General features: G+C 45.6%; 1 protein-coding gene and 1 long non-coding RNA gene across 7 annotated transcripts in view; one reads left to right on the top strand and one right to left on the bottom strand.

The window, feature by feature from the left end:
- Positions 1-26,200, bottom strand: part of LOC144155702 (thiamine-triphosphatase-like) — a 496,904-nt gene that overhangs the window by 174,648 nt on the left and 296,056 nt on the right. The window lies entirely within an intron of this gene.
- On the top strand, positions 3,639-7,231 carry LOC144155700 (uncharacterized). Its single transcript, XR_013319610.1, has 5 exons — positions 3,639-4,099; positions 5,334-5,475; positions 5,664-5,824; positions 5,912-6,034; positions 6,522-7,231. It is a non-coding gene; the product is annotated as an uncharacterized LOC144155700 (long non-coding RNA).

A 26,200-nucleotide genomic window follows, 5' to 3' on the forward strand; every position in this document is an offset into this window, starting at 1 on the left:
AATAACAGAAAGAAATTCTTGAATAAAATCAATTCTAAACGGCGTTCCCAAGTTAATATAGAAATACTCAAAGAAGGCGAACTGCTTTTACCATACGAGGTTGCAACCGAACTGAACTCTATTTTCAGCTCTGTTTTCACAAATGAAAACCGACTACCACTTGAACTCCAATCAGCTTCTATTTCGTCTTTTATGAGGGACATTGTCATCCCACCCGAAGGAATTGAATCTGCCATTGATCGACTTTCGAATAATTCCGCACCAGGACCCGACGAAATTTGTCCAAAACTCCCCAAAATGATTAAACCAATTATGTCTCGTATTTTAGCCGCCATTTCTCAACAATCACTCGACACGGTACCCTACCGAGTGACTGAAAAATCGCACCCGTGATTCCCGTATTTAATCCGACAACCGATCAGAACTTTCAAATTATAGACAGATTTCCTTAACAAGCATACCAGGCAAATATTTTGCGCATATCATATTATCAGCCACTATGACATATCTTACAAAGCACAACTTTTTTTATATATTCATCAACATGGATTTCTTCGAGGGCGTTCGTGCGAAACCCAATTATTTGAGCTTGTAAGTGACCTACATCAGGCAGTTCATGACGCATCCCAAATTGATGCCATATTCATCGACTTCTCAAAACTATTTGATAAAGTACCTTATAAACACATTGCCTGGCTTAACAAACAGCAGCGTTATCAATTGGATTGCAACATTTTCAACCAAGCGCTGTCATACGTTTCAGTATTGATTCCACAATTACCCTTTAACAAAAGTCAAATCAAGAGTGCCTCAAGGCTCTGTACTGGGACGAATTTTATTTTTAATTTACATTAGTGACGTAAGCAATAACGTAAGCTCTAATGACGACTGCGTAATCTACAGACAAATTAACAGCTATGAAGACTTCAATGCGTTGCAGATAGACCTGAACACTATTTCCAGCTGGTGTGAGCAGCGGCAAATGAAAATAAACAAAACGAATGTCATAGCTTCCAAAACGAAAGCTATGAATTTACAAGGACTACTAATAGGCACCTTAATTCATATTCTATTATAAACACGGTGATCGAAAATGTTTCTAGGCTAGAACACCTGGGTGTCTATTTGTACACTGTTAATCTGGTTCCATGTAAGTTCCAGTTAAACGGGGCGATCCACATATTTTTATCTGGATCTAAACGAAGAATAACTGGAACGACAGATATAAGTGGATCTTATCTGGAACGGTCCATTTGTTTTCTTTAGGTTTGTGTTTATTATGTGGAACCGAATAAATGAGGGGATGCGCTGTCGGCCGTTCCAGTTACTGTTCCACTTATGTCCCAGTAAAAATTTTGGACAGTGCTTTTGTATATTTTTTGCTCGTGTCTTGTTCCACATAACTTGTGCGCTGCAGTGAAGTATGCACTGAATCGTGCATTAACTGGAACAATGAACCACATATATATTTGACGCGCTTTGGCGCACAAGCGCACGCACAAGCACTTGCACGCACACGCCCACAGACATAGATACAGACACGAACGCACACCCGCGCACCCACACATACACACACATGCATGCAGTCACACACGCACACACGCACGCACCACATAAAATTTAATAAACTGCGTCGATATCTATGGAACTGTCTTAGAGCAGCAGTTTACTTATATAAGACGGTTAAGACGTATTTTTAGTGACGTTATTTGGCAGAAAACAATAAGTCCACTGCTATAACAACACCGTACAAAGCATGAAAGGTGCGAGAAAAGGGTATCTTAGCGAAAATAGAAATTTCACGAACCCCTTTCAGGTTGTCTGCGGCGCTCAGACCGCTTTAGTGAATATCGTCTTTTGCTAATTGCAGACGCGCAGTACGTCTGAAATCACCAATGACTTGAATTTCAGAAGGACCAGATGTCCCCAGGTTCTCCTTCTGCGTTTGGGATAGAGCCGTGGTAGTGCTGAAGAATTCATTGGGCTTTTGTGGATACCTCATAAAGAAATATATATAGTTGTTGAGACTATTGCAAGTTCTGCATTTGGTTCACAAAGCGTCGCAGAAACATTGTTTTTTGATCAATGCTCAGCCATCAGCTCGCTGTGTTGTAGTACGTGCACAATTTTAAGTGCTTTACAGGAATTTATGAATGGCTACAATCTGTTGTAAAATAGGTACTTAGTCCACTTTATTTATGCCCTGATGCGGTATATACATAGTGTTAACCGACTGTGCCGCATTTTACACTGCACGCAGCATGTCACGAATGCAGTTATATATGCTTGTATGTTCGTTAGCATTTTTCGTCTCGTGCATGCTATTAAGGGTGACTCACCTGATCCAATTCATATGGGACTCACTAATTCATGACGCAAATTCATGAGACTTACTAATTCAAAAGCACCATGTACCGATACAAGAAGTTTTACAAATTCACTGAAATGACACTAACGACCTGGTTTGCTTCTTCTAGAAATACAGTAGACCCTCGTTAAGACGAACTTGGTTAAAACGAACACTGATTAAGAAGCACAACATTTTTCTCTTGTAACGTCCACAATGCAATACACCTCCGCTTAAGACGAATTTCGGATAATACGCATACATTTTTACGGTCCGTTCGGGTTCGTCTTAACGGGAGTCTGTTGTATATCATTTCTTTGCAGAGATAAAAAAACAACAAGAAACGCATTTTGGTTTATCCAGTCTTCACTGGAAGGTGCTAGCGGTCTCACCATGCGAGAGTTTTATTTCTTTGTTTCAGTAGAGAAGCGACATATATCTAAAATAAGCAAACTAGGCCGTTGTGAATATCGGTATGTATTTGTAAAACTATTCGTATTGGTGCACGATGGTTTTTAAGTCCGTTGGTCATGACGTAGTAAGTCCGATAGGAATGCTAACATGTGAGTCCCTTTTAATTTCCACAAGCAAAAACAAGAGCCTCTTTGCAAAGAGCGGTTGACTGGGTGAACGGAACTAAACCTAGATATACCACGTGATACCTGCATTATTTTGTATGTATTAATGCTGAAATGACATTGTAATTCCTAATTATGCTGTGCAGTAACGGCAAAAATACGCAGAGTTAACTTGCTGTTCGATTCGATGGTGGTTTATTTATCACAAAAAAAAAACATACAAAGGGTATATACAGTTGTTGTGTCTTGTCATAGTAATTGAAGTTCATTGAATGACCCGCCTTCTCCAGCTGCTTCCCCAGTTGCTGTTTTCCTGTAGTATTGGTGTTCAGGAGGGAAAAGGGCTGGGAAACGGGGCGATGTATTATTACTTACTAATTAGCTGTAAGTAGCTTTATATAACGTGGGTATCTAAGAGCGTCGCAGTATATTTTATTGACTACGGAAAGGCTTGTTGTCAAGAAAAGCAGTAAATGAAGCCACGCCCTTTTGCGTTCATTGTAAACAGTAACGGAGAAATCGCACGCACTCACGGCCCTCCGCGAGAAACAACTTTAGCCAGTACTAACGCGCTAACGCGGCTATTATCTGAGCTTTGTTTCGGCCTCAGCGGCCGTAAACGTCCGCTTAGACGCATACGCCCGTTTTCCGAACCCAATAAAGCCATCACGTGAGCCGAGTTTGTATGAGTTCTTATGCGGGCGCATCGCCAAAGCCTCCGCGAGAACGAAAGTACGCCGAAGCCATGAGGAAAAGACCGCCACTCCAGTAGCGCATTCAATGCGCATGCGTCAGCAGCAGCACGGCAGAGCTGTTTTTGCGTTGATTCACGGTACAGTGGGGCTGCAACGGGTACGATGACGACGGATGAAAATCGGGACCGCGTCAACACTTTAAACGACAGCAGCGCTCCCATCTTCCAGGATTCCCTCCGCTAATTTTACGGTCTTCCGCATGCAGCGCCACCAGTGGCACTCCCAAGCGGGTTTCTCAATTGCTCGCGCGATGCGCCTGATATTTACTAAAGAAATTCTCGGTCACGCTGGCGAGAACCGTTAGCGCCGTTAGCAGTTTAAATGGGGTTGATTGCGGCGTGCAACTACGAATTTTTTCATATCCCTGGGCTGTATTTCCTGCTCGACGAAGTGGAGTTTTGCCAGGAGGCGCAAAAAAGGTCAGTGCTGCTTATTTATGTGCTGGTAACGGTTGTTGTTCAGTGACATCCTTGTTAACTGCGTCCGATAAACATACCGCGTCTATGCCCGTTGTTCGTGTGTCGTTCATGCTTGTGGTCGCGGCGTGTAACATTTTGTGTTGGAGAAACGTTCGCAGCCGTAATTTACCAAAACTCCCGTGTTCGTGGGTCAGAGTCGGCTGGACATTTCTGACTGCTTACGTCAGAAGTTCCTGGTTTGCGCGTTTCATGAGTGGATGTTCCCTTTGCTTAGTTGTATATTGACGGTAGGACGGTAGCTGTGTATGTCTGCGGTAGCGAATCTTCTCGGGTTAGTCGCTCGCGATAATCGCGCGTGCACACGTGTACAACTTCCAAGCAAGTTTGTCGGAGCGTCCGTCCTTAGATTTATTGGTATTTTTAAAACTTGCGTGGTAATTGCGGCGTTGTGTTAGTCTGATGAGTAGAATGCCATTTACTGTGCTTACCAGACCGGGAGTCTTCGACCTTGCCCGTTGCGCGCAAGGTAGACGCTATTTCGAGTTGTGTTGATGTGCTTTCAAGGCGTCAGCTTACGTTTATCTGTGCAGTGTGTTATGCAGTTCCATGTTTCTTCCAATTCCTTTGACCAATTGAGATTATCTATTTTACATTGCCTGAAGTGTAGAGAAATGGAAGGGACAGTGGTTGTCTTAGCCGTACCGCAGTAACAAACGTTTCTTTTGTAGAGGGGAAGAAATATGTGGAAACACGCAGCGGGTATATAGAAAGTGTGCTGCCGTTTCTATGCTGTTAATGTCAGTGGTAACTTGAGACTTCAGGATAATTATCCAATATCCATAATGAGTGGTTGCTACTTCACGAACCGCGTTAGAAATAAGCCACTCTTGCATTTTTATGCCGTCAATGTCGGTGGTAACCCGAGAGTCGAAATAATTTCCGACAACGCTCCGGTAATAAGTTCTTGCATCACTATGTGCACCCAACATTAACCCATTTCTGTGCTTCCTTGAACTTAGAAAATATGCTGCGAAAGCAGATCGCTACATTCTGTATTCGATCTGTGTAACCTGTCCAGATGCAGACTATGGCTGACTGTGGAGAAATTTGTCTCTACACTGGTAGTTTGCGACAATTGTTTTCCTTTGTCTGAAGAACAGAAATTAAAACGAATTATTTCCATTCCTTACATATACCTGTGAAATCATGGCTGTGGCATTCACTGTGGCTGAAGACATCTTCGGCACGCCGAGGCGTCGTCGTGACAAGTGTGACAGATTGTGAATGCATTGTGGAAGTCATAAAGCCACGAAAGAGTGCCTCTTGAGTGTTGCGTATTATACAGACGTTCACCACTCCGCATGGAGCAATGACAGGTGAGCCTAAAAATGTTCAAATATTTTTATATTTAAAATTGTTTCGCCTGAAAACGTTACCAGGGCTCGTGATGCAAAATAAATTTTAGCACAACTAATCAGGCCTTGTACGAGATCTTGTAGTACTCCCTTCTTAGAGGGAAGCGTAAATTTATGCTTCGATATTTTTATACTGTTTTTATTTCTAGGAAATAGGGCGGACCGGGACTTAAAACAATGGAACAAGGAATGCATACTGCCATTTTCCTGGTTCTTGAAGGCGTGTGTTCACCGTTCTTGAAGTCGTGTGTTCAAAAAAAAGGAAACACGTGAAAGCCGTTGTACGGGATGAAATCATTGCATTCTACAAGTAAGTACGCACTCCCAGTTCTGGAACTTTGATGGTCCCTTTTTAGGTAGTTGCATTATACGTAATGGCTTCGGAACACCATTTCAGTGACAACTTGACCTGTAGGTGAAAACGACAGTAAGAGCTTTTGGGAACACGTTGGCAAAACTTTCCTGGAAAATCACTCCGAGGCGGCCCTGCCAGGAACGCCTGCATCTTAATTTTAGTTGGGTAAGTTGGCATTTTATTTTTGTGGGACTCAATTTATGGTAGTGTTTATTGAAGCTGACATTTTATTTTTGCGGGACTGAATTTGTGGTAGTTTTCTTTGTAGCAAAATCTTACTGTTAAGAATAAATCGTGAACTCCAAATTGGGAAATACCTTCACATTTAGCCTGTTTCGGATGCTGCAACATGTGGACAAAAAGACTATTATTTTGCATTCAAGTTTTGCAAACATTTTGCTTTCACATTGAGAATTGCTGCTGTGATAATACGGCGCCACGGCCACGCCCAATGCGGTTGCTTTCCAAAATTAGAGAACTGCCATTGACAGTCTGTGCTAATATTTTTTGTACATTGTTAGCAGCATTCCCAGAAAAGAAACCAAGAAATCGCTGATATTTCAATCAATTACTGTGCTATAAAAGGGGTATCCTAAGCAACTCACTCATTTAAAGCCACCATCTAACAAAATTTTTTGTTCCTTCCTTAAAGGTACATGACGTGGTCCAGTTATTCTCGACGTCCAGTTATTTTGAGAGAAGAGAATGGCACCGTAAATATTGTCTGCAAGAAACACGTCATGGATTTTCCGCCTGCATTGTCACATCAAGATGTGGTCATCCTCCTCGCCGTATATTTCATCTTAATCTCCTGAAACTTATGCGACTTTGGAGAGTTCTTGGGACTTTTGCAGAGAGTTCTTGGCCATTTAACAGTGGCCTGGTGTCATTTAAGTTTAAAGCTCTGTTGAAAGACTCGATGTGGTCACTCTACTTGAGGTTTTAAATTATTGTTAGACGTTTAAGCCTATTCGGAAAGATATGTCGTGGTTCAAATGATTGGTAGATGCAAGCGGCATGTCAACTGCAAAAGTGAAGTCGTGCTTTCCTTTGCAATTTTTCATTATTGGCACAAAGCGCAGGCTGCCTTTGCCGCTACTCTGTTACTCTGTTAATGTAGCTAATGGCACTGCACTGTAACGTTTTTATTATTGAAGTGCAGCTCGAAATTTTTTTTCCATGGCAGTGCTGCTGTTGAAGGATGCAAACGTGAGAGTAATTATTTACACAGATGGTTTGGGGTTTTATTACTCAATTTTTGTACTGTATCTTAGCTGACACCTAAACCCTAGAAGAATGCGAAATATACATATTTGGCTTGAAAAAGTTGTTTACTTTGGACAAAGTTGCATTTATCGCTTGTTAGAGGCAGTGCTTTGGTCGCAAGCAACTGTCGTCATGATAGTAGGGTTTGTATAGCACGCAACGGAATTTTACTTTAGATAAATGTTCGGGCTGGAAAAATGCTTCCAAGTTCGCTTGGTAAAATTGGTCACCTGTATGTTTCAACGCTACCTGGCTTGGTTATTTGGGATGTCTGAATTGTTCTTGAGGGAATTAATAACGTCTTTAGAGTTAGGCTGCTTGATAAATTTTAAAATGCGTAACATGCTCCGAGCTATCTGGTTTGTAAAATTTTGTAAGATTCACACTGGGTGTTATGTGCTTTTTTTTTTGGATAAGTTATTTTAAATAGCTACAAATTGTCGGGGAAAGAACGCGGCTTCAGTGAAAAGCTTTTTCAGGGCGCGTATATAGTCGGTTTTGGCTACAGTTAGCTTGATATTGATATATGGTGTATGTTTTAGTTCTGCAATAGTGCCACATGCTTCCGGTAATTTTTTCTGTGCAAATGTTAAATTGTTAGTATTGGCTCCGGTGTTCTTTTCCTACACTCTTGCAGGTCTTGTGATAATCCAACCGTGTGTGGCTTGTATTTTTGGCTTTTCTCTACAATTTAATAGCAAACTGCATTTTTTGGAACCGGGATGCGTAAACATGGTATGGCAAGCGCTGTGGGTACTTCCGCATTTGCGGTACCTGATTTCATGTCATAAAACAGCATATTTTATGCTCACTGTTGTGTAATGCTTTTTGAGTTACTGCGAGTCTGTTTGTGACGCGGTTGCGCTTAAAGCCATCTTTATTACCCACGTGTTTTTAGCAAAAAAGAATGGCAAATATAAGCAAAAATGGGAAAATGCCACTTAGATCGTTTTGGCCACTTGATATCGTTTTGGTATTTGATCCTGTACGCTGGTCATTTTCTGCCCAAGTGGAAACAGATATGTCTCCGTATTTCAAATGTGCGCAATAATACGAGCGAATAAAATTTCCTTAGTGTTTTTAAAAGCATTGTATCAGTGCTAATAGTTGGTTTGGTGTGTATTTTAATGCGAGTCTTGTTTCTTTTACATGCAGCCAAAACCCAGAACAGGATTCGGCGGATGAAGCCAAAGTCTCTGTGTGCCGCTCCAGGTATCTCAGACCAACTTTTATATAGAACTGTGCTCCGATAGGCAACTGTTGGGAACTGTCAGGGACGACACTGCTGGGGCGGTTTCTGTTTTCCAATTGTTGGTATCACTGTGGGCCATATGTCAAGGCTGCGTTAGAATGGTGCTTGCGGTTTCCTTCTGATACCAATGCATCCGCCAGCCTGGCAAATGACCTCAGTTTATACCAACAGGAAAGCAGATATGTTGGAAAAGTGGAGTCCCATAGACAGCTTCTCAATGTCTATCGGAACACCGTTTTATATAAACAGCTGGTCTGAAGGTACCTGGAACGGCGCACCGGATAAATCCATAATCATTTTACGTGGATCAGTGTTCCAGTAACTTACACTACCAGTTTATTTGGAACAGTGATCCGTATATTTTTATTTGGAACGCCGATCCAGATAATATAGCTGCAAAAATATGTGGTGCACTGTTCCACTTACATTTTCAGGATATGTGGAACACGGTTCCAAATATATAAGTGGAACTTTTTTTCAAAAAAGTTCCAGTTACTAAGTGGATCTTATGTGGATCCAGATTAAGAGTGTATAGTCAGACCTTACGTCGAATGAACATATTGATGCTATAATTTCCAAGGCAAGTAAAGCACTCGGCTTTATCAAACGAAATTTGTATTTAGCTAGTCAGTCAACTGAACTTTCAGCTTATACTACATTATTCGATCTAGAATTTAGCACGCGTCGATTAGTTTGAACCTAAACCAGACGTACTTAACAAACAAATTGGAGGCCTTGCAAAATAAAGCGGCACGTTTAATCACTAAGCACTATTCCCGCACATCTAGCATCACCGCCACTAAAGATTCCGTACAGCTGCCCTCCCTTAAAAACCGGAGATTACTACCATTTCTTTGCCACTTCCCGGGCTCGGTCATACTGCGTCGTCGTTTGCTGCATCGCCTATCAAGCCTTCCCATCGCATTTTTTTTTTTTCACGTCTAGATCACCCTTTCAAAGTTTACCCCTTGTTTGCCCGTACTAATCTTCTTCAGTCTCCGCTGTTTTTGGCCATCTTTCATTGGAACCGATTACCAAAAGACATTGCCACAATGCATACTCACGATTTGGTTGTAAGTCACTTGAAGCGCTTTTTATGTATAGATAGCTGAAATTATCAGAGCCACGAATCATGGGCTATGTGTGCTTGCTTTGTATTTGGTTGTTCTCTCTTTTTTTTTTTTTTGCTTTTCTGCCTTTTCCTGTTACATGCCCGCTCTTGACTGTGTTTGTTCTTGAATTGAAATTAGTTCAACACATTGTTATCCCCTCCCCCCCCCCCCCCCCCCCCTATGTAAATGCCCTCCGGGGCTTTAGGGCATCTGGAAAAAAAAAAAAAAAACTCAGACAGGTTGTCTGTGCTAAACCCAACCACGAAAAAGAAATCCGGCGCAGAATAGGTATGGGTTGAGGTGCATTCGGCAAACACTCCCAAATATTGAAACGTAACCTACCTCTATCACTGAAAACGAGAACATACAACCAATGCGTCCTGCCGGTGATGACAAATGGAGCAGCAACTTGGCGCCTTGGGAGTCTGATACCAAATTGTGAAAGCCCTGGCGGCTTTATTAATAGCATTTTCTTATGCGGCAACAGTATGACACATCACGCGTACAGACGGACACACGGGTTTACTATATAGGGTGCACATATCAATGCTAACGCATTTAAAAAGATCCCGTTGCACAGCCGAGCGATCTGCCCCCCCCCCCTCCTCACCCACTTTGCTCTTTTTCTAATACATATAATCTATGTTCCTTGTATTTTCTTACGTAAGGGGCCACGGCAGGGCAATTTATAAATCCTTCGTGTTACTTCGAACCAAATGACTTACACAGGAGCATCTTCTCGTGTTTGCCGAGCGGCGAAAGGGAGTTAATGAGAGGCGCGCCGAACATCATGCCCATTAGCATTGGTTAACCAAAGCCCTTATCTTGTCGCCCTTGCATTTTATGCACGACGGCCACCTTTTGATCCCGCACACAAAGCAGGTTTCGGGCCTCATCGAACGACATACCGGCTGGGCTCCAGGCTGTAAGGAGAACGGATGGCATGGCGGTGCTAGCTTCTGGGTTATTCAGAGTCGCGATTGAGAACAGAGCCATGGCAAATCAAGAGTAAATTCAATGCACCAAATTTCCCTTAATTTTTCTTGCGCCAATTCAGACCAACCTGGAGCCAAATATTCCGCAAATCAGCAGAACTACTACTTAGCGTGTTTCGCAAGCGCAACAATTTTTGTATAAAGGCCATGCGCTGCTTGTTACCCAACAATATCAACAACAACAACAATAAAAAAAAAAAACATCCCGCGTGTGAGCGAGTAGTAGTAGTAGTAGTAGTAACTTTATTTGAGCTCGAGGCGTTTTCAGACGCCAGACGGAGCGAGCTTCCCGACTGGGTAACAGCGCCGCGCGGCTTTGCATGTCGGGACCAGGTAGTGTTCGCAGGGCCGTTGCACGATGAGAGCGGCGGCGCATAAGCCTCGATAAAGCCGCCGACAAGAGCAGGGAAGCTCCTACGCGCTGATCCTTACTGGAGGGTTTGTCAGAGTAACGTCATCGCTGAAACCCTGTTGTCCTTTCCCGTGCATTCAGCACTGAGAAACTTTTAGCGACACGGGGAAAGTTCGGCGAGCTGCCTGTTGTATTCTTATTCCAGAGACAAGCGGGTGGGTCGCGCCGCGCGAACAATGCAAAGTAGCGCGGAGCGATGTTTGAGGAACGGTCCCGCCTGACCCCGGCGCGAGTTACAATGGGAAAAAAAGATGTTTCCGCAGAAACGCGCTGAGCGCCTATGGGGACCGTCTTTTCGTCCCGGAGACGACAACCAAGACGAAGAGAGGAAGAGGAAAAATAAAACCGGTCAGGTACTGCGGAGGAGAGCGTACAGAGACAAACAAAGGGCGTCACTCGAAGAACTCGTGTCTACTGCGACGTGTGCTGCAAGCCAAGCCATAAATCACCGTCCAGGCGAATCCTGAAGATTTATGGGATCGCAATAGGCGTTCCTCAAACAAAATGCTCCCTGCATGCAGGCCGCAGCAGCACCTCCGGGGGGTCGGCTCCCCCCCGACTCCCCTTTGTCACCTTTAATGCGCGCGGACGACACTGATTGGATGAGAGGAGCGTGACGCCAGGTGGTGCTGCGCGAAGACCACACACGTGCACCTCCCGGTGGGAGACTGTCAGGGCGAGGCTTCCCCTTCGGGCCTCTGCCCCGGCCGGCGGCGCGGAGCTGCACCGCCGTCGGCCTGCGCCAGCCGCGCGCTTTGTTCTTGGCCAGGGCGCTCCGGAGACGCTGCACACGCCGCGGCACAGCACGACGTTGGAACACGAAGCGTCGAAACACCGGACTCCGCTGAATTGAGTCGTGAAAATGGGCGACCACGTATCGTTCAATCGCGCTGCGCCCATTCATCAGCTAGTAGCGTCGCCTCTGCGATTTTTTGGGGGTTGCGCATTTAACAAATCAGTGGGCTGACAACAGAAGCCCCCTTTCAGTTCGTAGCATTTCTGAACAAATTCGCTGTGATTTCGAGTCGTTTGGTTGATCTGTAACTGCATAAGATGTGGGTGAACTCGCTGTGAGGATGCAAGCGGTCGAACATGAGGTAATGAGGCATGGAATTAAACATTTCGTGAGACGGTGACAGAACTCAGAACATGAGATCATATAGTAGTATGACTATCTTGACCTGAGGTATGAGTTGATCGTCTCGTAACAAACAACGACACGATAACTTACAGTGCAGGCACAGTTACTTACGATATAAGAGACGACCTTTCGGCTTTCCTTGCATACTATCAAGAATAAGGCCTTCAGAGCGAAAACAAGAGACAGCTATCGAATGTATTGCAAAAGAGGAACTAAATTCTTTCAAACGTGAAATATTGGTTTGAGAGTGGACGTGGTTATCCAGACCTGCTGACGCTAATTTTTCAGCATTTTTGCGATTCAAGAAATCCATTCAAATCTCTTCAACCCTCTTGAAAGGCAGGTAAACCGTTTATTACTTGAGATAATCTGAAAAAAAAGGGCAGCTTTCACTAGTGGTGCAAGGCTGGAGAAACAGCAGAACTGGCAACCGCTCTCCCTTGATCGGAGACCCGGCTGCTGCATCATCATCAGCAGCAGCAGCCCACTAGGTCCACTGCAAGACGAAGGCCTCTCACATCGACCTCCAACCGCTCCTGTCTTGCGCCGCTCGAGTCCATTGTTTGCCTCCAAATTTCTTTATTTCGTCCCTCCGTCGAGCAATTAGCCTTCGTCTTTTCCTTGACCCGTCTCTCGTTGGCCGCTCGCCACCCTGGTAGTCCACCGACCCTGGTAGTCCTCTGATCCAGGAAGCTCCCATGATTATTTGTTCCATGACCTGATGAGCCGACCTAAGTTTGCTTTCAAGTTGTTTAGTAAGGCACCAAGTTTTCACTCCATACGTCATCACCTCACATTTACTTCTGCACTTGCCGCTGAAAGTTCTTAATGCCTGGCACGCCCGGATCGTTTTGTCCACAGGCTTTCACATTTCTCCCAAAGTGGTCCGCGTAAGCACGCGCTAGAACCCGCTGCCAAGTCCAAAGCCAACGTGCGCGCTACGAACCCAAAGGAAATGCTGTGCGCCCCAATGTTAGTGCACCGAGAATGCGATAAAATGCCGCTATCTCCCTCAACAAAAGCGTTCTTCTTCAATCTGCACAGCGAAGCATTGCCTGTAAAGACGTGGCTGCACAATCGGAACATTTTTTCGTCTTCGGTAAACTGTCACCTGGGCAATGTACCGGAACAATTAAGCACTGCTTCATAAATTGTAAGGATGCTATAGTCTTTTGGGGTGTCCTCCAAAGAAATCGTAAGAAGGACTTTGAATTGACTCCACATAGTATACGATATCTCGTATCATTCGCAGACGGTGAGATACCATATGATTATTTTTTTTTATAATCACTCTGCATAGTTTACGGAGAACGCCAATGCTGGATGGGCACGCTGAGCCTATGGTTTCTTCCAGATCACACTTCTGCCAAATGATTATTATTCTTAAAGATGCCTGTGACCAAAATGATTCTCACTCTGACTGGTATCCCCTGCTTATTAGTTGTTCCTGTTGCCCCCTTTTTAAACCAAGTGTACATAATTGTTTATTGTGTTTAGTTTTGTTTTTCATCTTGTGATCATCTCATTTGTATGTGTACATAGTTGTAAATACGTGTTGTAAATATCGTCTCCTACATTGACCTGTAGTGCTATACAGTCAAACCCGGTTATAGCGAACTGCAATATGCGCCACGATTAGCTCGATATATCGAATAGTTCGAAATAGCCGAAACCCACCTATAACGAGTTTTTTGTTACGAGTTCGCAATACGCGGGACCCCCTCACCCCCGCCCCCCCTCCTCCTGCCATCACCGCATGCAGAAACGAACGCAAAGTATGCCATTACCATACACAAAACTATCTATTTATTGCAAGCAATAAAGCTACTTTCCGCTGTAACTACCTACTTTATCAAAAAGCGGTGATTCTTGTTTTCACTTTCGTTTTGGCGGCGTCAACTAGCATAGCATTCTCTACATGAGACATCATTTGCATCAGTAGCAGTCCGTGTCCTTCAATATCGAAGCAATATTGGTGGAGCACATTGACTGCCGAAAGCGCTTCATTAAGCATCGGACGGCTTTCACTCGCGACATACTCCGCCTCTTCGGTGCCTCCAGCAGCGCCAGCAGCCATGACATCGGTGACGGTGTCGGCGTCGGCGTCCGAGAGGCTCACAGGGAAGGCAACGTCGTCGACACTCAGGCAATCCTCGAAGGGCACTCCTTTCAGCACAACATCGGGAACGTTGACGAGCTCTTCTCACACTTTATCGATGCTTTCATCTTGGTCCGGACTCGCTGACTAGGAGGGTTTAATCGTGAGTCAGGCGCGTCGGAAACAGTTACGGAAAGTGCCGGGAGTCACGTCGCTCCATAGGAGGCTCAACATCTCCATCGCAGCCAATCAACATCTCAATCGCCACTCCAAGACCGTGCATTTTTGGCGGCAATTCTAGGCGCCCCGAGTTCAATATATCAGGTGTGAACTTCGTTATAACGAATATGTTTCGCGTGTATTTTCGTAACTGATCTTTCTTTGCTCAATATATAGCATAATTCGCTCTATCCGGGTTCTTTATAATCGGGTTTGACTGTAAAAGCCATGTGGGAAACCAAAAATGTGATTATAGCTCAATCTGTAAGACGCCGGTTTCACAACGCGAGAGACCCAGGTTCGATTCCGACCACGAAAAGCGTTTTTTTTCCCTCTCCAATTGGCTGCACATATTATTGTTCCCCATCGCCGCTAACCCGTGCCCCCAGGGCTTGCTCCGTGCCCCAGGACCTTTAGAAAAGAACGGGGGTGGCCTGGTGGTTAAGTTGCTAGTTTCACGGCGTGAAAGTCCCGGGTTCGATTCCCGGACCTCCCTAACCACAAACAACAACAACAACCACAACAACAACGCAACCACAACAACAACACAACCACAACAACCACAACAACACAACCACAACAACCACAATAACAACAACAACAACTGGAATACCAAATTCTTTTGTGCCCACTATACTTCTTCGGTCAATACAATAAGGGTGCAAATGGGTTGTCCTATGCCGAGCACCCAGGTTGTTTTTGGGACGCAAAATGTGTTATAGCAAGATAAGAGTGCTCAAGCAAAACTTGAGGGTGTTGCTCACACACACAAATACTGTACCGCGGGTGCGTAGCAGTACACATTCTCACACCGATGTACTGGAGGTAACAAAAAGCCCTGTTACAGACAAGACTGCTGACTCTTGTACTGGACTTGATTCCCGGGGTGCTACTTCTGCCCCCCGAAAACTACCCGCATCCCCCTCCGCTCTCTGTTTTCATTACTGGCACGCGTTATTTGTTTTATGATTCCTTACACAATGTACCCATGAGCCTTATCCGCTTCGTTTTCCTGGAGTATAAATACTTCTGCGTTAGGTGCGGTGCAATTTCCTATCCCCAACCCCAACCGCTTTAGCTTCAATGTGTATAAAATTATACGCAATCCCTTCATCCTCAGGAACACACGCAGCTACAGGTACATACATGCGTGTAATATTGAGAGCATTCAGTGGCCGGCTGCCCAACTGTTCATGTGTAGATACTCATGATAATCATCACCCTTGTATGCTCATCATCAAAGTCCAGCTCCGTCTTCGCAGGACTCAGGCTTCCGAAAGAACGCTGGCGTTGTTGCAGCTGCGTATGCTTCCTCTCTCTCTCTGCCCCCCCCCCCCCCTCTCTCTCTCTTTCTGCATCTGTATCTACATCTGTTTTGATGATGATAATAAGCGACCCCATTTTCCCGTTTGCTTTCCTTGGCTTTCTTGACTGCCTACCCACATTTCTGTCTTAATTTACCGAGCCCCTCGTTTCCCATTCTGATTCACTACAGATATATATTGCCACGGGAAAAATGAAATAGGAGAGTTTAATGGCGTAGATACGCCGGGTGAAAACACACTAGGCCGCGATGCAGTAGCGCTGGCAAACAGGCAGAACGCGTCTCGATCCTCGTCCTTGTCTTCTTTTCAGTCGTTTTCTTACAGGCGCTGTGGCGCATACCCAGATGGGGGGATTGTAACAGGGAAGCCGCTGGGAGACATACACTAATAAGCTCGCACGATGACAGCACTGCGGCATTGTCCCCTCCCCTGAAAGGCATCATCCCGATGCTTTACCAATAGGTCGTCTACACAGAAAAACCCGAGAAATAACAGTTTTACGCAACACCACAGTTGCCCGCGGTTGAGTTCAACGAGCGTGATGAGGCTTCATCCGTGCAACATGGACAACTTCAGCTCGCATAGGGGCCCGCGGGGAACGCACTGTTACTTCAGGAATAACCTCATAATTCACGTCACTCATCCGGCGCAAGACTGTCTATGGTACGAAGTAGCGTCGCAGTAAGTTCTCAGAGTGGCCTCGTCGACGAAGTGGGGTCCACACCCACACTTGTTCTCTTTGCCGGTAAGTGGCTTCTCTGTGCCGGAGGTTGTACCGCCGCGCATCACGGGTTTGCTGGTGTCGAATGCGCTGACGTGCTAGCTGGCGTGAGGCTTCTACGCGCTGAACGATTTCTTCAGCACCATAAGTGACATTGGCGCACCCTTCAGGAATTGACTGCAACACAGATTGTAGGCGGGCCAGTTGGTACATAACTGAGTCACAAACAGCGCAGGAACGAGACGAAAGGAAGATCACACAAACACAGCGCCGTGTTTGTGTGATCTTCCTTTCGTCTCGTTCCTGCGCTGTTTGTGACCTTTAGGAAGAAGCATCGAGTCGAACACTGTGATGACATCCCGACCATATACTAAACAAAAAGGAGAAAAGCGCGTTGTTTCTTGTGCCGCCGTATTGTAGGCGAATGTCACATATGGAAGGATGTCATCCCAGTTACGGTGGTCTATGTCTACGTACATTGAAAGCATATCTGCTATTGTCTTGTTCAACCGTTCTGTAAGTCCATTAGACTGAGGGTGATACGCAGTAGTTGTACGGTGGCTGGTGCAGCTAAGTTAAGGACTTCGTCAAGCAGTTGCGTAGTGAAAGCAGTTCCTCTGTCTGTTATGACCACCGCCGGGGCACCATGGCGGTAGTCCCGCCTTTCTTTTTGACTCAAAAAATTCATCTGTTTCTATGACCTACCGCATTCCCCCTTTGCTTTAGAGGTTTTCTTGACTGCCAACCCTTATTCTGTCTTAATTCACCGAGCCCCTCATTTCCCATTTCTGATTCGCTACATGCATAGCGAGGGCCTCTGTTCTGGCAGTCTTGGTGCAAAGGCAGCTTAAGAGGGTTAAACGCGGGTCGACCACTCTGGACATGTTGTAGACACTCGAGTCACGGCCCGGGGGTTAAAAAAGAAGGTCCCCTTCAACTCGAGTTGTCCGAGTGGCGTTGGCTACCACCCCCAAGTGCAGGAAACAAAAATACCTTAACATAAATACCCGAGAAAGTGGTGGGGAAACAACCCCACCGGTAGCGTAGTGGTTATCGTACCAGACCGGCATTCTGGAGGTCGTCGGTTCGGATCCCACCCGGCGGGCATTTTTTCACCACCTTCTTTCTGAATCAAAAACTTCTTCATCTGTTTCTATGACTTACCGCATGGCCTCTTTGCTTTCCGAGGTTTTCTTGACTGCCAACCCGTATTCTACGTGTATATATATATATATATATATATATATATATATATATATATATATATATATATATATATATATATATATATATATATATATATATATATATATCTCAAGAAAGGGAGTCCTCTCCCTGAAACGTCAGTAAACTTATTTTTATTTTCTAAGTCTTTCTCGTTTGTCTCTGTCTCTACTAACCTTATATATATATATATATATATATAAGAAAATTTTAAACAAGGTAGCGCCCACGTTTGTTCCCAACGTTTCAGCAACGAGACTTGCCTTCGTCAGGGCCCTGACGAAGTCTCTTTGCTGAAACGTTAGCAACAATCTTGTTCGCTCCCTTGTTTAAAGTTTTCTTTTCTCGTGTGCTCTTCCATCTTCCAAGTTGTATTGCTTCTTATATATTTTAACGAAGTCCTCTTCCTGAAGCGTCAAAAAACCTGTATTTTTAGTGTTTTTCTCGTGTGTCTCTGCCTTTACTTACTTTATATACATACATACATACAACATACATACATACATACATACATACATACATACATACACACATACATACATAGATACATACATACATACATGCATACATACATACATACATACATACATACATACATACATACATACATACATACATACATACATACATACATACATACATACATACATACATACATACATACATACATACATACATATATTTATATGCGTTTACTCTTTATTTAGCTAATCTCGCACTTCATTGTCAGCAAGCCATTTAAGCGGGGCAGCAGTTTCATTCCCAAATAGTACATGTTTTTAATTTGCGCCATTTATGGAAGTGAGAAAATATAGCAAAATTCTGTGGCAGGTTTTTTTTTTCCCCTGCATCCTATACATTGCGTTTAGCCACCACCTGCTGGAAGAGCCTATGCAGGTGCAGTGCTATACAATGCTGAATCTGCGCCGTACAGGATTGGAGCTAACGAAAGGTGTATCATGCGTTTGCTGAGACCCTTAAAATTTTGTTTTGATACGTCAACAATAAACAGACGAGCGTAAGTTCTGATAAGTTCCAGCCAAGGCAATAAGAGCAAAACCGATATATTTTATCTTAGCAACATCCTAATAAAGAGCCCATACATTTTTAGAAGAATTGTAAACAAGGGTTGGCCCTTGCGATAAGAACTCGTCGTCAAAACATCCTCAACGTCGCTTTGGGAAATTTCAGGTAGCTAGCAAGCCATGAGGTCTACTCTTTCAAAACCGCCGTCTCAACACTTCACGCGCTGGCCCTTCGTGTCCGTACAGAATGTCGTCAACCGCCGAGGATGACAAACGCATCGCTGGATCAATCGAGTGTGCAGTTGGATAAAGCTCGCTGTGCCAACATATAACTGAAAACTGTACCTTTAGCGAAGTGTGTGCAAAGCGGGCGGTTGTGTGTATCAAACACTAAAAGGTCTTTTCTATACAACTATTATTGTCGAAGAAGGGCTGACGAAACTGACACCCTGCTTACCTGCTAGTTCTTTCAGTTTTTCATCACTTACTCATTTTTTGAAAATGGCCAAATATTCGGGGGTCGTTAATCCTCCTAAACTAGTTTTCCCTGATATTCATGTTAATGGTCTTTGTGCGTGCATAGAGCCCGAGCAGCTTATGTCCCAACGCACACATGGGTGGTCGGACATGAAACCAGGAGGGTAGGGTGATACCGTTATATGACTAGAAACCTTGCTAGGCAAAGCGTTATCGCGTGAACAATTATAGTTAACGTTGCTTTGCGACACCGAGGAGATGCGATCCTTCGTCTAAGTGCTCACACGGACGCGATCCCTTTCCTGGCGCAGAAGTGCTGAAAATAACAGCGTACAAGGAGCGTGCGGAGCGTGTGAGCAATTCCGACGGGACGAATCCGAACGGATGAGAAGGGAAGGGGAAAGACGAGAAGGCCCGGATGTTTTCCATCGTTTCTAGTTTCGCAACCGCCAAGGATGCGGATACTGGCGGCCGTCTTAATTTCGTTTCTCCCCAACGTTCCAGCGGCGCGCGGGGCAGTCATTATTTGGCCGTAATGTCCGAGATGATCGCGTCACGTATTGGCGGGCCGCGGCGCGTATAGAATTTTCTCAAAACTCATAACCGCCGGGAAAGTAGCCAGCAAACAAATACGGACAGCCGTGCGGCGGCCTGCACTCAAGAAAGCAGGAGCGAAACCCGAAAGCAAGCGAAAGGCTCGGGAATTAGGGGCCTTCTTTAGTGGTTCCTCTTCTAACTACGCGCGGTTTTGTCGTTTCGCATTTCTCGCCACTGCGCGATTGCCGCTTGGGCGCTTGTCTTTTTCGTGCTTGCCTTTCCCCGTATTATTACCTCTCGCGCATCGATTTTTCCTCTTTAGTTCCAGCTTCCGGCTTCTTCCTAAATGCTTTAATGCTGGTTCGGTCCCGGTGTTTCCCGTATGTTCCTATGGCATAAATATAGATACGCATTTTAATTTTATTACAGGAGCGATAAAAATGCCCATATATCTAAATTTGCGATGAATATATATATACACCTCTGGCGGATTTCTTGCCCGAGCTGCCGGTAACGGTGTCGTGGCTCCCGCCTTTATTTCTTTTCCGGGCTTCTTTTTTAACTCCGCGCACTTCTTTAGAAGGAGTAAAATCAATAAATTAATGGGAGCCATCCGGACGCATAAATAAGGGTCGGGAGAGTAAGAGAAACGAGGTATAGAAAGGCCGTTCAAAAATGACCACCTCCCTTCCTTTTATCTTTTTTTCTAGTCTGCTTAAACCTCTCATTTTTGTTGTTTTCATTCTAATAATCATCTATTGCCGTCATTATTTAACGTCCGTGCTGAATAAGGAGGTATTGGCGTACAGTTTCTTTTTTTTATGCTTCTGTCTCGTAAGAAATTATGTCCTTATGAAAATTTAAGACACCACAGAACAGAGAAGAAACGCGCGAGAATTAAGCCGTCGCTGTTTTACGCCTGTTTGAAATATCGCCGCTGCCCAGAAGAAAACCGAGGTGTCGCTTAGAGCCACTGGCGTGTGCTGAGGTCCCCGAAACGAGCCCGCTGCCGAGGAGAGCTGTCGGGCAGGGTGGGGGATTGTTTTTTTTTTTCTGTGTCATTGTTTGGTGAAATTACACTGAATCGTGGAAAGCTGGTATTAGTTTGGCGAATTTTGGCGAGATAGTTGGACCCATTTACTCCTACAGCTACGGCCCCTTTTTGGGGCGCTGTATTTGTACACTGCATCCAGAATGTCCTTTTAAAAGTGCAACGGGAAAAACAGGAGATGTATAACTACGCGCGATGTCTATGAAATAGGAGAGTGAAATCATGACGCAGTTTTCTCTCCGGCAGCTCCTCTTCTGTGGGTGGCGGTCACTTGAGAGACCCGATCCCGTCTGTGGCAAAGACTTGGTAAACTAGCTCTCTGCCACAGCTGGTATATGTTCCCATTTCTGTGCCGTATAACCGGTTTTCGTGATGCTTTCTTTTTCTGTTTTAAGGCAGTAGCCTTATGCGTCTCATCAAACACGAATGATACCAAAGCTCACATGACCTCAGCGGCAGGAACCGTGCAGTCCAGGAACACGGTGGTGCTCTGGTGTCGTTGCTGGGCTATCGCATTCCTACCCAAAAAAAGTTTTTCTTCCGAACTTTGTTATATAGGCAGACGTATATATGCCTGTGGTGCGTGTTTGTTTTTGTCTTGCGAAAAGCTTGTTCGGGTGATAACCCTTTCAACTCAGTATACGTGAAAGAACAACTAGCTAGACGTAAACAACCGAATGAATCGTGAAGTCCGTTCTACATGGTGCGAATTTCACCTACGAATTCACAGCTGCGGCGCCGCTTGTGCGGCAAACCTATCTATTTTTCCTATTTTCACTGCTGCGACAAATTGCCGATTTCCAAGCGACCTTCACAGGAGATGTTCGACTGTTCCGCACATTTGAAAATTTGCCACAGCCACTAGAATAGATAGTTTGGCCGCACTAGCGGCGCCGCAGCTGCGAATTCGGAAGCGAAATTCGCACCATGTAGAACGGGCTTGAGCCGTTGTCTATGCATGTCCTGGGTTTTTCCTTCCCAGACGATGGGCTTCATAGGCAGCCAGCGCGCGACACTGCATATAAATTAAATGCTCCCGCCACCAGTTCCTCCCGCCAGGCTTTTGTGGACACGTACATGTCCGTCAGTCGCACAGACGGCGGAAAGCTCCGCCGGAGAAATGGAAGAACGTTACCTCCACTTCCCGCACCGTTCTTCCTCCAGATCGTGACATTCCTTCCTGGGCATGCAGTTAACACTTGCGAAACATGGGTAAGTAGCCTCCTTACCAACGCCATTCCTCCATGGAATGACGCCCATCCTAATGTTTTATGCGGAACACCAACTAAATGTATACTTTCGGGGCGCGTACATAGCCTTTTTGGCTGCTCAGAGTGGACTGATATCGTGGTTGTCAAGGAGAAGTGTGAGTTAACCCGCCACGTCACTCGTCCTGTGTCGGCTGCCTTTGTGCCTATGTTTGCTGGTTTTTGACTTGTACGCGGTATTTTGCCCGGACCCGTTTTTCCTGGAGCGGACATTCAAGGGCAGTGTTACATTGGCGGAGGCGTCCTGTACTGAGCTCCATCGCATCCGCCATTTAGTGGTAGCGGAGTGGACGAGCGGCCAACAGAAGAGCTGCCTTAGTGTTGAAGACAAAGAGCCGAGGGCAAAACTTGAATGCTTTAAACTGCATGGCGAGAGATGAACAACGACGATGCAGGTACAGCATGGCAGTCGACGGGTAGAGCGACGCTCTCAGTCCAGCCCCCAATACCGACTGATACGAGTCGCCAAAAGGGCGGAATTTATAAACAGAAGTACCAACGGGCAAACAGCCTTTCCAGCGCTTTGCGCACGACACGAACAAAGTAAAAACACACAAGAACGTCCTCCCTCGGTCTCGTAATACCCAGCCCGTGTTGAATCTGAGGGAGGAGAAGATGAGGGAAGATGAGAATATGAATCAAAACACATCGGTTTTGATATATGGTTCACGGAGGATGTCGTTCGACGCTTTTTTAGGCATGCGATGACTGGCGTTCATACGTCATCCGGGGGATATTTTACCTTTATGGAATGAAATTTCGTAGTGACTGTATACATGTCACTGTTGCTTGCCGTTGCTGCTCTAGTGGTGACTGTTTATGTGTCTGTTCACCCTATTCCTGATTTTTTCCCTTTTTTTTTTTTACTTCTTGCAGTTTTCGGAGTAGCTGGCTCGCGGTATATGGAGAGCGAGTTCTCACCTCTTGTTTTTAAAGTTACTTAAGAACAAGATGGTTAACATGCGGGCTTTGGCTAACCCCGTCGCGATTTAACTGCCGCATCAGGCTCTGGCGGTGCATTCACTCAGGACATATACCAAGCTGGTCAGAGGTGCGAGAAAAGTGGGCGCCTGGTGAGTCTTTGAAATGCATCGCAAAGAACGCGTTTTTATTTTATTTATTTTTTGTGCACTACAGAAAGCCGTGGTGGCTGCAGCGCAAACGCGCCGGGTGCCGCTGCTTGTGCGCCGTGCGTCGACGCGCCGTCTTGGCTGAATGGCGTGAGCGGCGAAGCGGAAAGGCAACACATCGTCGAGACAGGATGGAGTATCGTCTCGGTGTCTAACGACACGAGGTCTCTCCCTACGCCTGCATAATCATAATGACTCACGAAGCAGCCATTAAAAGCGGCCGCCGACGTGGCTTTCCGGGCACTTTCGGCAGAAAAAGAGAAAGTACAACCGGAACTTGGAAAATGGTTTCGCATTGATTATAGCATACCGGCAACATGGGCGCGCGCGGCGTGAGCAGTACGAAGGATTGCGGATTTCTCTCGTTTTGTTTCTGCTTGCACGGGGGTCCTTAGTGTTGTCATTACAGTGTGTGCGCATGCGTGTCTCTGCTCGAATTCGCAACGCTGACAGGGCGGCCCTGTGCCCGAAGGAACTGTGCGCCAGCAGCGAGGGGCGTGGGACGAAAGTGGAGCACCACAGGAGCTGCCGTCGACATTCCCCCGGCGCGGTCGAGTGCTGTGACGGCTGCGGAACAGCACAGACGGATTGGCTAAGATGCCGTGATAAGGGGCCCCTTGTTCTTCGCATTGAATGGCTCGCGTTTGCGGGGCGGTGCGCGCCTCATTCGCTCCACAGGTGGGAGGAGGGGGGCTTACGACGCACAGCTTTCTCCGCGTTAGCTATATGGTTAACGCGGCGCCAAGCATTCGGCTCCGCGTCTGGCGAGGCTCGATCGCCAGATTCGCTGCGTCGACACATGTACTTCGCTTGCAACTGCACAACGACAGTACTGCGTTTAGAAAGAAATTCAGGTTGTGCAGCAGACTCTTTAAATGTGAAAACGGGACAGCTGTGAAAACAAGCAAGGGCAGAATTGAGAGAGAAAAAAAAAAGAATAACTACGACCGTTCAGATCACTCCGGTCGGTGCGGGGCTGTCTGCGCTAAAAAAGTTCGTTTGTGATTGCATGACAGATATGTGTCGACGTACTGAATCCTGTTTGGTATCACCGAAGAACGGATTTTAGCCTACCCGTCCTTAACCAATAGCATTGCCAGCTGTACTCAGCTGTACCTCTTTAATAACGCGGAATCTGTCAAAAACACCAAAACGCGTATCAGATCCACGGTGAAATTTTACACGCTGAAGCTTGTGACGTCTCAGATCGTGAAAGCTGAAAGGATACTGGCGGAGTTTCCAACAACGTTCATTCGGAAGAAAACTGCATGTAAAATGAACGCCTGCAAACGTCCTTAAGCACATCTAACTGCTGAGCACGTATTTTTTAAACAGATGCACCATTAAAGAGTGCAGTTCAGGTTACCTCTATGAAATTCACAAAATGCCACCACTGCAAAGGGGTGAGAGAGAGAGAGAGAATAGTCTTTAATGATACTGGTGAGGTTAGCCTGGCCAAGGCGCCTAGCTTGCTACACCAGATGTATATATAAAAAAAAATGAAATCGATGAAGAGATGATGATAATGACTGTGATGAAGATGACGCGCTCATTAAGAGAGTCCTGTTTAAAAAGTCTGATCAAGTCCTGTGCTTCGCAGGAAGGGGTGAGTTTCCCTTTTCGCTTTTGCTAATGCGTGTGAATTCCTAAAGTAAAAACTATGGCGCCTGCTGATGATTCTTTTCCAAGGGGGACGTTTTTCCTTTGCGGAAGCATTATCCCCCTTGGAGGCTTCCCCTAAACTGGACGCCGAAGTGTAGGTCAACCTAGTTTCAGTTTTTATTGCGTTCAAGTATTATGCATTGATCCCCAAGCTTTGCTAATATTAAGTGCAATGCACTTCTTAAGCGACCCTGAACCTGCGTCCACCGGCAATGTCCGCGCACGTGGAGATGGGCGCGCGCAGCCTGGCCGCTGACATAGCACATACCCACGTGGGGATTGGCCAGGAATCTCCTCGTCTTCCTTGGCAACGGGGGGAGATGGGCGCGTGCTGCCTGGCCGCTGACATGGCACATACCCACGTGGGGGATTGGCCAAGAATTGGGCGTGAGAAGGGCTAATGCACCTGCTTAAAGGAGTACTGACACGAAATTTCAAAGCTGAGATCCGCTCTAGCAATCAAGTACAACGACAACACAAATAGGTGTCTGTGAATAAATGCATCTTTCTTTCTTTGTAGTTGTTTGTGTGTGTGTGATCTCTCTTTTGCGAACATTACCGAACCGCGCAAATTCAACTCGTGCATTCGCACTTTCACATTCTTCCCCTCGGGGAAATTCGGGGAATTTTTTTATTACACTTCTCGCGTGGGCTACCACCATTCTTTACTGTCATTAATCTGTCTACAACCGCCGAGGGCCGAAGACGGAGATTGTTGCCACAGGCGTATCAGGTCGTTGTCGCGAGCGACGCGAAATGCGGTTTCATTGTAGTGGGACCTTTCTTTTTGGCTGTATAAAGGTGTTTATAGTAATCGCTCATACTGCTCACGGACTAATAGTTCGGATGGTCAAAAACCACCACTCTTGTTCGGTCACATTTTTTTTTTTTCACCATACGGCATTTTTATTCTTTTGTGTGCGCCTGTTCGGGCCGACGTACTCGAGCATCTAAAAGTCAACATGCAGCACGAGCGAAGGATTGATCTTTGTATTATTTTCAAAAATAAAACAAACAAAATCATCATTATTGCTCCCTCGTTCGCACTTGTTATGGTGCAATATGCCTTCAATTTCTTTAGCATTTGGAGGCTTTTGAACCACAGTATTAACTTCCACACCAGTGGCGTACCCAGGGGCGGAGAGTACACCCCCCCCCCCCCTCCCGAGTTTTTCATTGACTCCACCCTCGCTCCGCAGTTTTTACTAGTTTATACTTTGGCCTTTTTTTAACTAGCCTTCAATACTCACAGTCCCCGCCTGACGAATGCCATAAGACCATATTGTGCCCACAGCGCCGCGCGTATACAGAGCGAGTGTGAGGAAAAGTGCAAAAGCACCAACACGAAGCATACAGACGGACGTAGTACGTCATCCCAGCTGTGTACTCCGTGCCGCATTTTTTCTTGCGGTAACA

The sequence above is a fragment of the Haemaphysalis longicornis genome, unplaced genomic scaffold, assembly GCF_048455015.1.
Source record: "Haemaphysalis longicornis isolate Haplotype H1 unplaced genomic scaffold, Haemaphysalis longicornis Haplotype H1 scaffold_1, whole genome shotgun sequence".
Lineage (NCBI taxonomy): Eukaryota > Metazoa > Arthropoda > Arachnida > Ixodida > Ixodidae > Haemaphysalis > Haemaphysalis longicornis.